Below are 15081 nucleotides of genomic sequence, written 5' to 3'. Positions count from 1 at the left end.
TCTAGGAAAGTGGCCAGGAATGTATGTAAGCCACCAAATAACTAACAAAAACTTCCCAGACAGTTTTGCATCATGGGTCCTGGACATTCTCCTAACAATACAAAATTCTTAACAGCAAGTTCAGTAAGTGATAATGCATATACCAATGGTCCAGAAAACCTATGGAAGAAGATGAAACAATTTATTTCCTTAAGATAATAGTTGGAAAAGCAATGAACTTGAAAACTGTATTGGAATCTAGCCTTAAAACAGGAGATAATATTTAGAGTAGGCCTAGAAGCTGAGGACCATTTTACTTTTAATTAATATTAGCCTGTTATCACAGTAATTTCTTAAGCTTTCCATTAGAGTTTTAACTTCATTTGTGCTACTGTTTATTAACAGCATAGAAAGACCAAGGGAGAAAATAAAATTCTCTCATGTAAGAGTAATTTCTAAGTAACCTTGGGGTAGTTATCTTCCAAAAAACACCTTTGTACAAAGCAAAACAAATTGTACAGAGATTTAGTTAACTACTTCATGCAGTGAATATAAATACCCTTCAGACATAAATATAGACTTTAATGTCTATTATTGTTACTACAGAGCCCAAGAGCATGAGTTTGAAAGAGTTTTGGTATGACACAGACTACACACCGGGGATCCCTTCTAAGCATCTTTGTAAGCAAAGCAAGAGACAACTTTGTAGTTTTGATCAAAAATACAAACAGAAAAGCAAGCCAATTTTTAACATCATGTTGAAGTTTCCCTGTGGCATACAGAGAAAAAGCTCTGTTACAGTATATGTGGTATATGTATCTGAAGCAGCAATTAGTGCAGAAAGAGATGTTCCACAATTTCCACAGCTTCACACTGCCAGCATGCTTTTCTCTGGCAATTAACAGCAAGAAATAATACCTTAAGAAGTGTCAAGGGGAAACAGAGACTTTGATAAAAGTGTAAACAGTTTTTAAACAGGTTTGACACTATTGAAATAACCTTTCTCTTTTCCCATTTTCAATACTGTTATATTTTAACACCTTTTTGGTGTGCAACTGTGTCCTATCACATTCAAATAACTAAATAAATCTGTTATATGTTAAGTACCCCAACTCAAACATAAACATATTTCCATCAGAAAAAAATTAGTTGTGGAATTTTCTGAACACCAGAAATGTATCCCAAGGAGGAAACTAATTCTTGAATGTTACCTAGAGCCAAAAAAGCTTCAGTTTGTCTCCCTATATTTCAGGAACAGGGTGCTTAACAGTCAAGAACATTTCAGAATTGAGTGGTTAGCTCAGAGAACTTTCTCACTATGGCTATTCACCATGAAAGGCTTCCAGATTCTAAAATATTAATTCTGGGTTTATCTCCTCAACTCTTTCTCCAACAAACAGTGCTACCTACATGTGGAAATACAATTGATGTAAGAATATGAAATATAAGCAAAATTATTTTTGTGCTCCATTCTTACACCACCATAGTCACTCTCTATGAGTCAGCTATATAAGTACAATATATTTTAGTTCATGGAGATCCTACGGGTATAGGCCATCATAGTTATCTTCAAAAACACAGGGCTGCTCTACCTACTCCCTGCTATGCACCACTGTAATATATCCCTCTTGACTTCACTGTCTATTAAAAATGAGTGATCCTTTATGCATGTTTAGGGAGGTTAAATTAGGAAGGAAAAGAAGGGAAACAAACACAAGTGACAGAGAAAGACCAGGCAAGGCAAGGGACAAAAATGACATATGTGGAGCTGCTGCATAGTATGGTAGCAGGACTCACTCATTCAAAAACTCTATTTTCTGTCACAGGCTGAGTTGAAATCACAAGACTTCAAGAAGAGAGGAGGAGGTCAGGGATTGTTATCTATCAAAATAGCTTATTCAGCTTGCAAACCCATCTGGAGGATCATGAGGCATTAAGGAGTAACCAAAATCTAATTACATTCCTTCAGAAGGCTGTACCTAGAGCCATACTTAGCTCATCCTATCATATACTCCAAAGATTTATTATAAAAAAGGAGAATGCAAATTTTAAAAAGAGCTTGTAATAGAGTCTCCCATTCAAATTGCTATGGATCTTGCATCATATTCTAAAACTGATGTATATATTACCCTGTAATGATATTTATGTTAATATCCTCCCTTAAGCAGAAAAGGACTGTACCCATATTTCACAGCATGTTTATTCTGAATGTAATATTGTTGGATTTAGTGTATTTTATTGTCAAATTTAGGGTACTTTATGTAAAAAGGGAAAGTCTGTAGTTTTTTCAATCATCATGTGTTCTGAACATTTTTATTCTTCTCTGTTTATAAAGAACTTTTTAGCCCTTCATAAAAATAAGTAGACTAAAATACATTGTAACATTTTATTGACAACATATGTGTTCTTTTTTCACTTCTAATAACAGGAACAGAAAATTACACAGTGGCTAGTGTATTCACCATCTATTTGTTTGGGTTTTGGTCTCTTTTTTTTTAATAGGAGTAATTCCAATTAACATAATGAAGGATTTAAGAAAGCGATAAATTAGTAAGTCTGATTTTTCCATGATGTTTTAAATACACATGGGGATAAATCAGGTGCATCAGTAGTAATAGGAAAATATTAAATCATCCTTTTATGGATGCAAATTAAAGACTTTTGAAAGTGCAGCAAAGTGTTTTTTTTTCTGTTTTACTTGTTGATTAAATCACAACTTCAGAATGCCTTGTATGTAAACCTCGGTTTTTCAAAACCATTGAAAAGCTGTATACTTTGTTTCTTTTCATTTAATGGTATGTGTAGGTTGTCAAGGAATAAGAATAGAAGTCATAAATGAGAGTTTAACAATAAGAAAGAACAATTTCCAGCAAAAAATTTTAGAATATATTTTTTATCCTAGACATTGCAGGGAGGACAATTGAGAAAAAGGAAAACAGGACCTATTCATAATGATAAGAATGATCAGGGGCAATATACTTGCTGAGAAAAAAACAAAAACAAAAAACAAAAAACAAAACAAAAAGAACAATTAAAAAAAAACAAAAACAACACCAACCAAAAAAAAACAAAACCAAAACCAAACTTGCTAAGTTCTGGCATATCTCCCTGAAGAGAAAATAAGCTAACAGTTTCTTATCTTGGTTTATTGGTGAAGCAGACAGCGGCAATGGAAGAACAAAATCAAGTCACAGGGGAATAAATCTGTTTGCATTTAGATCCCTAAAGTCTAACTAAGCAACAGCTATGGGCCAGCCTTATTGTCAAAATATGAAATCTGTTGCCTGTTAAGAGATGGCAAATGTATTCTTGTGCATATGGCAGCTACAGTAGAAAAAGAAAAATAGTACAAATAGCCAAGAAGGTAATACCATGCTAAAGAAGGTCTTACCATTCATGTGAGTATGGGAAGGACAGATTTGTTTCACTCTTTTACTTAGCAACAGAAATGTACACAAAAAAAAATTAAATTAATAACATAGAAAGTGTGAATCAATATTTCTCAATCTGTATACCAGTGAGATAAGTTTCATCTCAAGACTGATTCTATCATTAGAATGGTAAAAGAATTCTGCAGTCAAGAAAAAAATTTCTTGACATTTGCATTCGGTCGGCCATTTAGTCTACAGAAGGATTAAAAATCCAAGCACAGTCAAGTATAATTTTTCCATTTCTCCATTTAGCAGGATGAGAAACTAAGTAATAATATTCCTATACAAGTAGTTTTGATATCACACAGCATGAAAACGTCTTCCAATGCACACTACTACAAATTCAATGTCCTAGGGTGACTCCTAAACCAAGAAAACCACTAAACGCAGGACTTTAAACAGATTATTTCTTTTCATTAGCTTTAGCCTCCCACTCTGTTTTCTCTTGGGAGCTCCTGGAAACTCCCTCTACATCACTTTTTTATCATCCTTTATGACTTGTTTTCCTTCTGCATTGCATATCAATAAGTCTAGTCATAATGAAGTAATGGGGTGTAGAGACAAGATCCAGGAAGGAAATTGATATTCCTCTGAGTCTCCAATTTGCTTCTGTACTCTTCTACCTTCCAGATGTTAGCAGAAATTATGTCTTTGACTTGCCTCACCTTTTTTTCCCTTCTGCCAGCTAATCTGGAGCAGTGTAGCCCAGAAAAGAACTTCTCCATTGTTTTCCTCTGTGATAAAATTCTGAGCTCTTCTCTCCCCAGAAAAATGTAAAATGTTACCGTACCTTTGAAAGTACCTTCCTAAGAAGTAGGAAGCTGTGACTCCTCTATATACATTTTTTCAGGGTTGAAAAACATATTCTGGAAGTTTTGAAGGTACCACCACCATGCTGGCCAGTTTACAGTGCAATAAGAGAGAGAAAAAACATGAAAGGAGTATGAGAGACTTATACAGAACAAGCAGGTATAGAAAAACAGTGGCAGGATGGAGTGCAGAATATACAATGAATTATATGGGAGCATCTCTATAGATGGTGAATTAGTGCATAAAAATGAGTCATCTCTTCAAACCTGGGAAATGATTAACTTTTTCAAACTTGGATTTGGTCTGCCGCATCTAATTTTGGGTAAATAACTTGTTTTCAGAAATTTGGAAGGAAAAATAAGATTTTGCACATTCATTTTTATCTCAGAACAGTTTAAGGAAAATTCTGGAGGCTTTTTGAAATTTGGTTTGAGACCCCAGGATGTGTTGGGTTCATGTTCACCTGGCAAAATGCCAGAAAATGCCAAAGCTTAGTGCAAAATAGATTTTACTATTTCTCTAAGGGATGGACTAAAATATCTTCCTAGTGTTCTTTTTTATTCCAGAGTACTTTTGTAGGTTCTAAACTTATTTTCATCTACTCTACCAAAGTAGATATTCTCTGTTCTTTACAAAGGAGCCCTATAAAAACAGACAAGGGGAATATGAGACCACAAAACATTTGCCTAATGGTAAGTCAAAATGTGTATAGGGTGAATATTATTGGATAGAGAAGTAACAGCTTTGTGACAGCTTGAAATGTGTCAGCATGGAAATTAATTACACTGATAATTTCCAGAAAGAAAGCAAGTATCTGATATAGAGAAGTGCTTCCTCACTTCCCTCTAACCTTACTACATTCTGATACCTCAGTAACAACCAAACGGGTTTTTTATCAAACTTTTGAGGCACTTCACCTCTGTATTGGACACCAGTGTGAGAAATTTCCTTCTAAGAGTAAATGGCTTGGAAAGATATAAGCAGCAGAAATTAAGCACTTAAAATGGAAATTACATCTTAACCACAAACTGCTAAACTTGTACCTCTGTCACCTCAAGCTGTGAGTGCACATCTCAAAAAATATGTGACAACAGGCTGACTCAGTGCTCAGATGAGAGCCATTTAGGAAACACCCAAGCAGAAATTCAGCAGACAGCAGCATTCCCACTGGGCTGCTAGTGAAGTACCCGTGACAGGTGTTTAACCCTATCCAAGACAAGACATAGAATTATTGTCTTATCTGTCTAGTGACGTAGTTACTCTGACTGTACAGATGTGAAACCTAGTGTCCTGGACTGAGGCCAACTTCCATAGTTTCTATCATGCCTCAGCCTCATTTGGTTATGTTTCTTGCTCTGGATGAGTCAAGGTTTAGGCATCAGTGAACAGACATTCAGTGGTCTTCACTCTCGTTTTGCAACCAGGCAGCAGGAGACTGCTAACTACAGAAGGCACTTCTCAGCCCTTTTCTTTGTCCCTAGACAAGAGAAATGAAGTTTTTAGTCTGGTAGGCATGAAGTTAGGGTTTTAAACGAGACACCTCATTCTAATTATATGACCTCTTTGCCTGAAACAGAAAGGCAGGTCTGCTTCCTTTAACAACTTGATTGTCTAATGGGGAATCACATTTACATACTAGTAGGTAAATAGTGTGGCTGAGCTTCAGTCAACCTGCCTTATATCCTTCAGCCTATTAAGATGATATAAAATTATTTTCCAATTTCCAATGAACATTTTGATTTAACATCCATGCACATCTTTAAAGATGTCAGATTGTGACAATTATTATATATGCTGCATATGTAGAAAAGCTGTTAAAACATGGAAGAGATCTGGGGATCTAATTGCCTGTAATTTATTTTGTACAGGAGAATGTGTCAAAAAAGTAAAGGACATTTATAGAGTCTGATTTCCCCAATACACAACAACTTTATCTTAAGTTAGTGATTTCTCTCTCTGAAAATTCAAGCTTTGAATATTTAATTCTGCTGTTGTACAGCTCCAAAACAGACAGTAGTAAATTCAGTCTATGTTCAGGTGAGAGCCTTAAGGCAAGGCTTGCCCACATGTCTTGCCATTTTCCCAATCACTGGGCTTTTTCCTTTTTTTTTCTTTTGCATATGTTTTCTGCATTCTCTGGATAATACTAGCTCTGAAGGACATTTCATAGAAATTTAATGGCCCTTGCCAAGTTGTTTGTTCCACAGACACACATACTCTCTTAACATGAACAAATGCTCATGCTGCTACTAAAACTCTTGGTCAGTATGCTCCTTAAAAATCTGTAGACATTCTTGAACTTTTGTTTTCTGAGGAAATTAAACTTATACATTTGCATAGTTTATTCATCTGTCCATCTATCTCCCTATCCCTGATGCCTACTCTTTGGTTAATTTATTGATCAGAGTTCAACCACCCTTGGCAACTGGAAAAGCCATTTCTAACATAAATAGAATTCTGAGCTCATAAACATTAGTCAGAGAGTAGAGCTGCAGTTACTGCAGGGACAGATGAAGTCATTGTTTGACTCTTCTGCTAGAGAGAAAGGAGTGGAATTAATGCACCCTACAATGTACATACCTCACATTAATCTTCTATGGGTTCAGCAGTGAGAAGGAAATTGGGTTCAACAGGCCCTATATTTCTTCCTACCTCTTGACTGAGCAAGTTACATTCGGCTCTGCTGTGGCTCTGTCCACATTTTGCTCACTATCTTCACCGTGATTTTACTCCTTAATAGAACTGCACAGTGCTAAATAATATCTGGGACCAGGGTGGTCTTTGGAAACTGGACAGGGAACATACAGTAAGGCTTTAATGCCCTGGAGAAGTTACACCTCCAATCAATATTAAAACGACAAACATTACTAACCAACCATGACTCCTTCTCCTGTGTAAAAGATGGAGAATGACTTTTTTATGCATTTCATTAACTGTGCCACTTAAGCAAGTATAAGATGTGAGAATTCTCAGCCACCAAAAGCAGGACCAGCTCTCACATATAGGATTCACAGTCACACTTCTGTTACCAGGGAAGCTCCTGTGGCAATAATGGTCTGTGTTCACCCATTTGTCATAGCAGGCCGAAACCCATATTTAAATAACTGAAATAAACTACCCATATTTAAATAACTAAAATAAACTACCCATATTTAAATAACTAAAAAAAAAGCTACAATAAAGCACTTCAAATATGAAATACAAAACAAATCAAACAAAAACAAATCCACCAGAGAAATTAAAAAGGGTAGTCATCACAAATTATTTAGCAGGTTCAGCCAAAGCACTGTGGTGCGCAGCCTGCATGTCAAAGCCATATGACTTATTTTTTTATGTTCTGAAGAAAAAAGTAATGTAGCTTCAAACTGCATAGCTTTTGTTACAGGGACTTTATCTCGCCCAGTGGTCTCAGCATTTAGATTCCAACTTCTCAAACCTAAAGCGGAATTTGATCAAATAACAAATTGATTTTAAAATCACTTCCATGACTTTAAAAAGCATTGCTCAATTTGGGATTCTCTGTTTATATTTATCTTCAGTTCCATTTCTGCTTTCAAATTCATGTTGCTGTTTGAGAATAGTTGGCCATTCTAAATAAAGGTACACACACTTGTCTTTGCAGTATATGCTGACAAAAGGAGTGATTTCTGGCTTCAGGCTGAAATGCTCACTAAAACATAACCTAAATCTAATCCTATTTTACTTTTTGATGTAAGTTATTTAACATTATAGCAGAGTTTCCATAGGTTTGTATTTAACTCTGCTATTCATGCAAAATGCTAGATATTGTGGAAAATAATTTCATTACATATAAAAAACAAGGTTTTATAATGAAAGAAAAAAGCGGAAGTGGCGGAAGTGGCGGAAGTGGCGGAAGTGGCGGAAGGAAGAAAGTGGGGGAAGGAAGTGGGGGAAGGAAGGAAGTGGGGGAAGTGTCGGAAGGAAGGGAGGGAGGGAGGGAGCGAGGGAGGAAGGAAGGAAGTGGCGGAAGGAAGTGGCGGAAGGAAGTGGCGGAAGGAAGTGGCGGAAGGAAGGAAGTGGCGGAAGTGGCGGAAGTGGCGGAGGTGGCGGAAGTGGCGGAAGTGGCGGAAGGAAGGAAGGAAGGAAGGAAGGAAGGAAGGAAGGAAGGAAGGAAGGAAGGAAGTGGAAAATTTTTCCCGCAGCTTCTTGGTGCACAGATCTCCTCCTAGCGAAGTTAATTGATGCATTACAAGGAAAATTATAACAATGTAGAATCTTTGTGGAACCATCAGTCAAGGGAAATAGAGTTCCAGGATCCTCCCAGCTAGGAAGAGCAAGCTTTCAGACAGAGACATTTCAAGGTATCATAAAAACACACAAACTCAAGGAATTTGATTTTCATGGGCCAGGTTAGACTGTTATGATAATAGTTCATTACATACGTGCTATGCAGGGTTAATTTACATGTTGATAGAAAAGTTCATGGTAATTATAATTTTATCTTGAAATCTCAGCATTTTCTGAAAATATTCCAGAAAGCAAGCATGCCAGAGGGAGGAAAGAAAGTCATGTGCAAACATCATAGTCTTAATTTGTAAAGTGCAGTCTATACAACAATAAAATTAATTTATCATTGCTCTTCCAATCAGATTAAAGAAAAACTTCAGTCTGTATCCCAAGCTACTCTTTTCTTTTTAATACTTGAGTTAAATGAGTGAAATTCAATGTATTCTCAGGAGAAACAATAAGGCAATTAGAATGCACTTGGAAATAACTGCATAGGTACCAAAAGACACAATTCCTGTAAGTAAAATCTGATTTGAAGAAGCTAAAAATTTTACAAAATATTTCAACATCAGAAAGGTATTTTCTTAGGCAAATAAAGGATATAGGGATTTGCACACATCCTGGAGCAAGAGTAAATTATGGACTCTGTGCAGCAATTGTGTGAGAGAGAAGTTTAGGTACTGTTTCAAAGTTTTTCACCCTTTCTTATATATTTTATGACCAAGGTGTCACCAGCCTTGCTGATGGCCTCAGCTTTGGCTACCAGCAGGTCTGTTTTGGAGCCAAATGGAATTGGCTCTGTACAACACAGGGGCAGCTGTCTCTTTCCACAACATCCACCTCTACAGTCTCTTGCTCATAAAAGCTTTCTGTATAAACCCAGTAAAAAATATCTATAATTCAAGTTTGAAATAACTTCTTATTAAAACCATGTACCTGTAAACAGAAACATAACTTCATGTTCTCACGAGCAACCTACATAGAGGAAGAGGAGAGACAACTGTTGTATTGCATCTGCAAAGTCCCTCAAGAGAGAATAAATCAAAGAACAGCAGTAAAGAGAAGTAGTTACTCAGCCTGGTAGTTCTTCCTGCCTTCTTGGGAGCCAATGTGGATAAATGTTCTTCCCTCTGCATGTCTGTAGCAAGTTTCCTGAAGATGTGGACAACTCTGTAGGTTACACACAAACAACTTTCTTTATTTGCTGTTTCAAAACTCAGGGGACAATATATGCTCTTTTCGCTAAGGTTTCCTGCTAACTGCTTAAATTATATTGTCTGGAAGATGAGACAATGTGAATGAGAAACTATAGAGACTATGCTTTTTGGTTTATTACAGTGGAGGGCCAAATAATGAAGTGTGATTCATATAGCTGAACTCTATATAAAAGTTAGACTTTGTTTGCTGTTAGGGCAGTAATACAGTAGAGTGCTTATACAGATTTAATTGCACCCAAATGTAACAGCAGCCCTCAGAAAGATATCATTCACATCTATTTTTACATATGTGAAGGATGATTATGAAAAAAATTCAAAAATAGAACAATGTGTGAGAGTAAAACAACAGGGTGCTGTTGCTGAGATGGCTTGTATCCAGCAACAGTACACACTTTCAAGTTATTCTTAAAACTGTACGATGCTATTTAGCATGTGTAAATATAGATGTACATTATATTCAGTATTAGGAAAGCAATACAGATTATATTAACACAGAATCTACCATACTAAAACATCTGTTCATTGTATTGTATTAGTCCCATAAAGTTAGTTACAAGCCCATGAAAATCTCAGGCTTTTTTCTATCACCTAAAAATGTTTAATAAGAAAATTAAGGCCCAGGTTTCATATTATTGAAGCAAATATAAAAATGTGTATTGACTTTGAGAGCATTGGTATGAATATTTCAAAATACTTATTTGAAGCTCCAGATATTCAATTTTTTTGAATAACAATAGCATTAGGATTAATATATTTGATATCAGAGGAAGGGGCTATTTTTGGAATAGCCTTGAAAAACTGTAATCTTTATTATCTATGGCAGCTGAACATACCTCAGTGTTGTTAATTACATTCAGAATTAACATTTTCAAGTGTCAGATTCTGTTTTGCTCTTTTGATGTAAGCTTGATTATTGATTACCAAGCGAATAGATTAAGGAGCCTTTTTGATGTTCATTCAAATTCTTAGCTAAATATCATTGTCTAAATATGATGTATTTTTAATATTCCATTAATGTATTTGGAACAGAGGATGGATTCATGTTTACAAAAACATTGAGGATTTCTTGTATTTTTAAGTAGACATTAATATTTAATATCTGAAGGTAGTCCTAGTGGTGAAAATAGGTATAATAATAATTCAAAATACTATTTGCAATGTCAGTTCCATTTTCAGTGGTGAGGGAAGTAGTGGGAAAGGAGAAAAAAGAGCTTTGTAGCAGCATATTTTTTACTTTTGTCACGCAAGGCAGTAATGGTGCATGAAGTAAGATTGCCATTGCTTCCTTAATATAATTCACCCTACCTTTCCCTTGTACTTCCAGAAAATCAGTCTTGCTAAGTTACATAACACACAATAAGTGCTAGGCTTTTTACACAAGTAGAAAGGATAGTGATTGTCTCAGAGAATTTGCTTCCTACTGTGTTTATTTCCACTGAAGCTAAAACAAAACTGATTGAAAAAAATAGAAGCTGGGATAATAGAAGAAAGAAAAGGAAAGGAAACATGAATACCCAAAAAAAAAAAAAAAAAAAAAAAAAAAGAAAGTTAGCAAGTTATGTAGTAGAGAAAAAATAAAAGTGCAAAAGAAAGACACAATCTCTATGTAAAGAATAATTATGGTACTGTCTCTAATGACCAAAAATTAGACACATCTCCTTGTCTATCAAAATAGGAGGGGAGGCTAGAGAACTACCACAGAAGCAGTGTCCTTTTTGTAGCTTCTGCTCCTAGTAAGTGCTGTTCTGAGGCTTCACCTTGTTGGTGTTTCATTCAACATCACTGGACAAGTTTCATCTCCCACAGCACCTGGGTGCTTTGCTGCATTATACATACTTATATCTTTACAAGGCTTTCTCACCAACTTACAAATGTTCCAAAAAAGCAGCTGGTGATAAAATCAAAAATTTGAAGGAATTTTACTATTGAGAGTGGTTGTTCTGATCATTTAGGGAGGGAAATATATTTTCAGAGGGCTACTCAGTTATTGTCTACACAAAGCAAAGAGAGTGAGGTGGATGAAGGAAGGGTGGGCACAGACAAGATGTTGGCAGCAGGTTATACAGTAATGGTCCACTCTTTCTATTAGCTCCCACTGCCCACAAGGGTATCTTATGCTGGATTGAAGATTCCTGGATTTTGGCATTGGTAGTAAAAATAGATGAAGGGCACATCCTTGTTTTCAAGTCAGAGAGAAATCTGTGCAAAGTAATTAGTTCTTTTGAAACAATAATCACACAAGATATCTGAATTTCTAATGACCAAAGTTCCTGAGGGTAATTTGAACTGGGAGCTTTTGGGAGTGAGGTAGGGTCCCTCCTGTTGGGGGCAGAATGGGAAAATAATAATTCTATGAAGTACATTTCACTTAATTTTTATGATTTAGCCTAGAAAAGAAAAACATAATTGCATCAACTATAAAGCTCAGGAAAGCTAGAAAAGCAAACTATCTCTCTGCAATTTTTCACTTCTTTATAAACTGTTATTGTGCTAGGAAGAGAAACCACACAATAATCCACCAAGAAATAACAGTTTAATTCCTCTTCCAAATTCTTCCCTCTTTGGAAACAGAAGCTATTTCTGAAAAAAAACATCCATTCTGTGATCTTAATAACACATGCTTCTTTGCCAGCATGATATTATGAAAATTGCTTTCAGTTTCAGTAGGAGCTGCAATCCTGCAGCACCTCTAAAAATCCATCTGTTTTTTAACCTTAAAAAGAGAAACAATGTGCCCACTTCTGAGTTATTGCAAATCAAATATATAGCAATTAATTAAGTAGAAATCAATATTCCTTAAAGCAAAAAATTAGAGTGTCTATATTCTGTAAAAACCCCAAACAAATTCACTTAGTTTTCACTGTACAAGAATAGTAACATGTGTTAAAAACTCTGTTATTAGGGAGGTTTGCATTCAGAATTGACAGTCCTCCTTTTAATACCCCAGTCATAGAGCAGCATGAGAGGAGGAAAATTACTAATATTTTTATTTTAGAGAGAAGGCAAAAACTACGGTGACTGATCTATTTTCAGTGGAGAGGAGATATTAATTATGAAGTCATGTTATAATATCATTCAGGGTATAAAGGCTATGATTTTAAGTTGTCAGCAGAAACACATGCTCTCAGGAAAGATAAGGAACAAACATGTTAGAAGCCTGAAGTTGACTTTATGAATACATGTTCACTTCCCCCAACACTCTTCGACCTCAACCAAGAAAGAAGCAAATAAAAAACTAAACACATATCTGGGATAGGAGCATTTCAGTAATCTTTTCTTGCTGCTGTATAATTCATACTATTCTTCCAAATATGTCCTAAAATATCAGGAACACCCATCAAAAAGACTCCTGAGATACCTATACAATTGTTGGGAACTGTCTTTAAAAGTTGTGACACTGTCATCCAGTGAAAAAATGGCTGTGCTATGCAGAACCAATCAAAGAGAAATTCTTTGTAATGCTAAGAAAAAGGAACTCTGTCTTCATCTGTTTATGGAGTTATTTCAGATAATTCAGCCACATTCTGAACCAAAAAGCTTAAAAGTTTTCAGCTAAGCTACAGAACAATCCCAGTCTAGGATTCCCATAGCCTAGTCACACAACAATGTTTCTATACCTTAATTGTCATTTAAAACTGGACATATTGCCCTAAAAGATTCACAAAATATCTGCCCCAGTCACTCATACACTTAGCTACTATTTCAGCAACTACCCAGGCCTCAGAAATCAAGAGAAATAGTTCAGTCCCTTGAAATTCCAAAACTCAATCAAGTTGTAATAGCCAATATTGTATCTCAGTCTCGAATAGTATTGATTTTACCTTTGAAAAAAAGAGTAATTACAACTTAAGAGAAAAAATACTCTAGTTTCTGAACCTGATCCTCATTTTCAGCACTCAAGCAATAATTCAAGTAATATTTTCTTTCCACATATTTTCATAATTGGATTTGTCTGTTAAGGTTTTGATATCCAGGGAAGGGGCTATGGGAGTGACTTCTGCAAGAAGATGATAGAAGCTTTCACCATGTCCCACAGAGCCAATGCCAGCCATCTCTAAGATGGACCCACTGCTGCTCAAGACTAAGCCCTTCAGTCACAGTGATAGTGCCTCAGGGATAACATACTTAAGTAGAGTGGAAAACAATTGCATAACTTCAGAAGGACTTTGACAGGCTACAGAGGTGGGCAGAGAAGAATTATCTGGAATCCAACAAATGAAAATGCAGGGTCCTGCACCTAGTGAAGGATATCCCCATGCACCAGGACTGGCTGGGGCTGAGTTGCTGGAAAACAGCTCTGTGGAGAAGGACCTGGGTGCCAGGAGCCAGAAGTGTGGCCAAGAAGCCCAAAAGTATCCTGGGGTGCATTAGGAAGAGCTCCTCACTTTTGTGAGGACAGGCTGGGAGAGTTGGTCCTGCTCAGTCTCCTACAACCTGCATGCATGAACAGTTATTTTCAGCAGGTTCAAACATTAGCATAAGTTCTAAGCTCAAACTTTGCATACTGAGCATTTAAAGAAGGCTTTTAGACATTTTGTAATGGAGTACAGCATTTTATTAAAAAACAGTCTAATTTGAGGAAATTTCTAATTTCTTTTAGTTAAGACTTTGTCATAGCAAGCCCTTGTTCATGGATTTGTTTGTTGGTTTATTATAAACCAGCAGTAAATGGCTGAATATACATAAGAAAGCTGCCTTTCTTCAGTAGTTTGGAATTATAAATGCTATCATTTTAAACAAAGAAACCATATTCTGGCTTTATCTCATAAGTATGAAAGTATTTTCTACTAAAGCATCTCCCATATATTCTAACTAAATGGGGAGAATGAGAATTATTAACATCGTTTTGTACTCAGTAAATGACTACAATGTACCAGTCTGAGCAGGCTTTCATACTGATATCTATGGTATGAATTTTTCTTTTTAAATTTAAACAAATTAGTGGTAGTGTTATTATTCATACAGCATTCATGGTTTCAAATGCACTACCTTTGTGCTTTGTTTTTTGTAAAAGTGTAACACTAGAGGAACCCTTTGGATGGAGTCCTGATATGCCATTGATTACAGTATTCTGCAGATCACTTTTATTAGAGGCCACCTAACACAATCCATTGAACATTAAAGGTGGCTGAAAATATTTAAGCTGCAGAAGTTACTGCTGTCTTTAAGAATGGCTCTCAAACCCACTAAAATCTCTCAGCAGGAAAAGGAGTATGCTCAGATTTTTCCTTCAAACTGAAAAAAAAATGACATTAAAAATATTTTGCCTATTTGTCTTGGCCTCTATAAACATAAGTTCCAAAAAAATCTAAAAGACTAGTATGGCTTTTTAATTTCAGCTTGAGATTGATAAATGTTTTAAATAAATATTTTTTAATTATAAGATTTTACAAGTA

The sequence above is a fragment of the Ammospiza nelsoni genome, chromosome 1 (genome assembly GCF_027579445.1).
Source record: "Ammospiza nelsoni isolate bAmmNel1 chromosome 1, bAmmNel1.pri, whole genome shotgun sequence".
NCBI lineage: Eukaryota > Metazoa > Chordata > Aves > Passeriformes > Passerellidae > Ammospiza > Ammospiza nelsoni.
Note: the sequence above shows the minus strand (reverse complement) of the source record.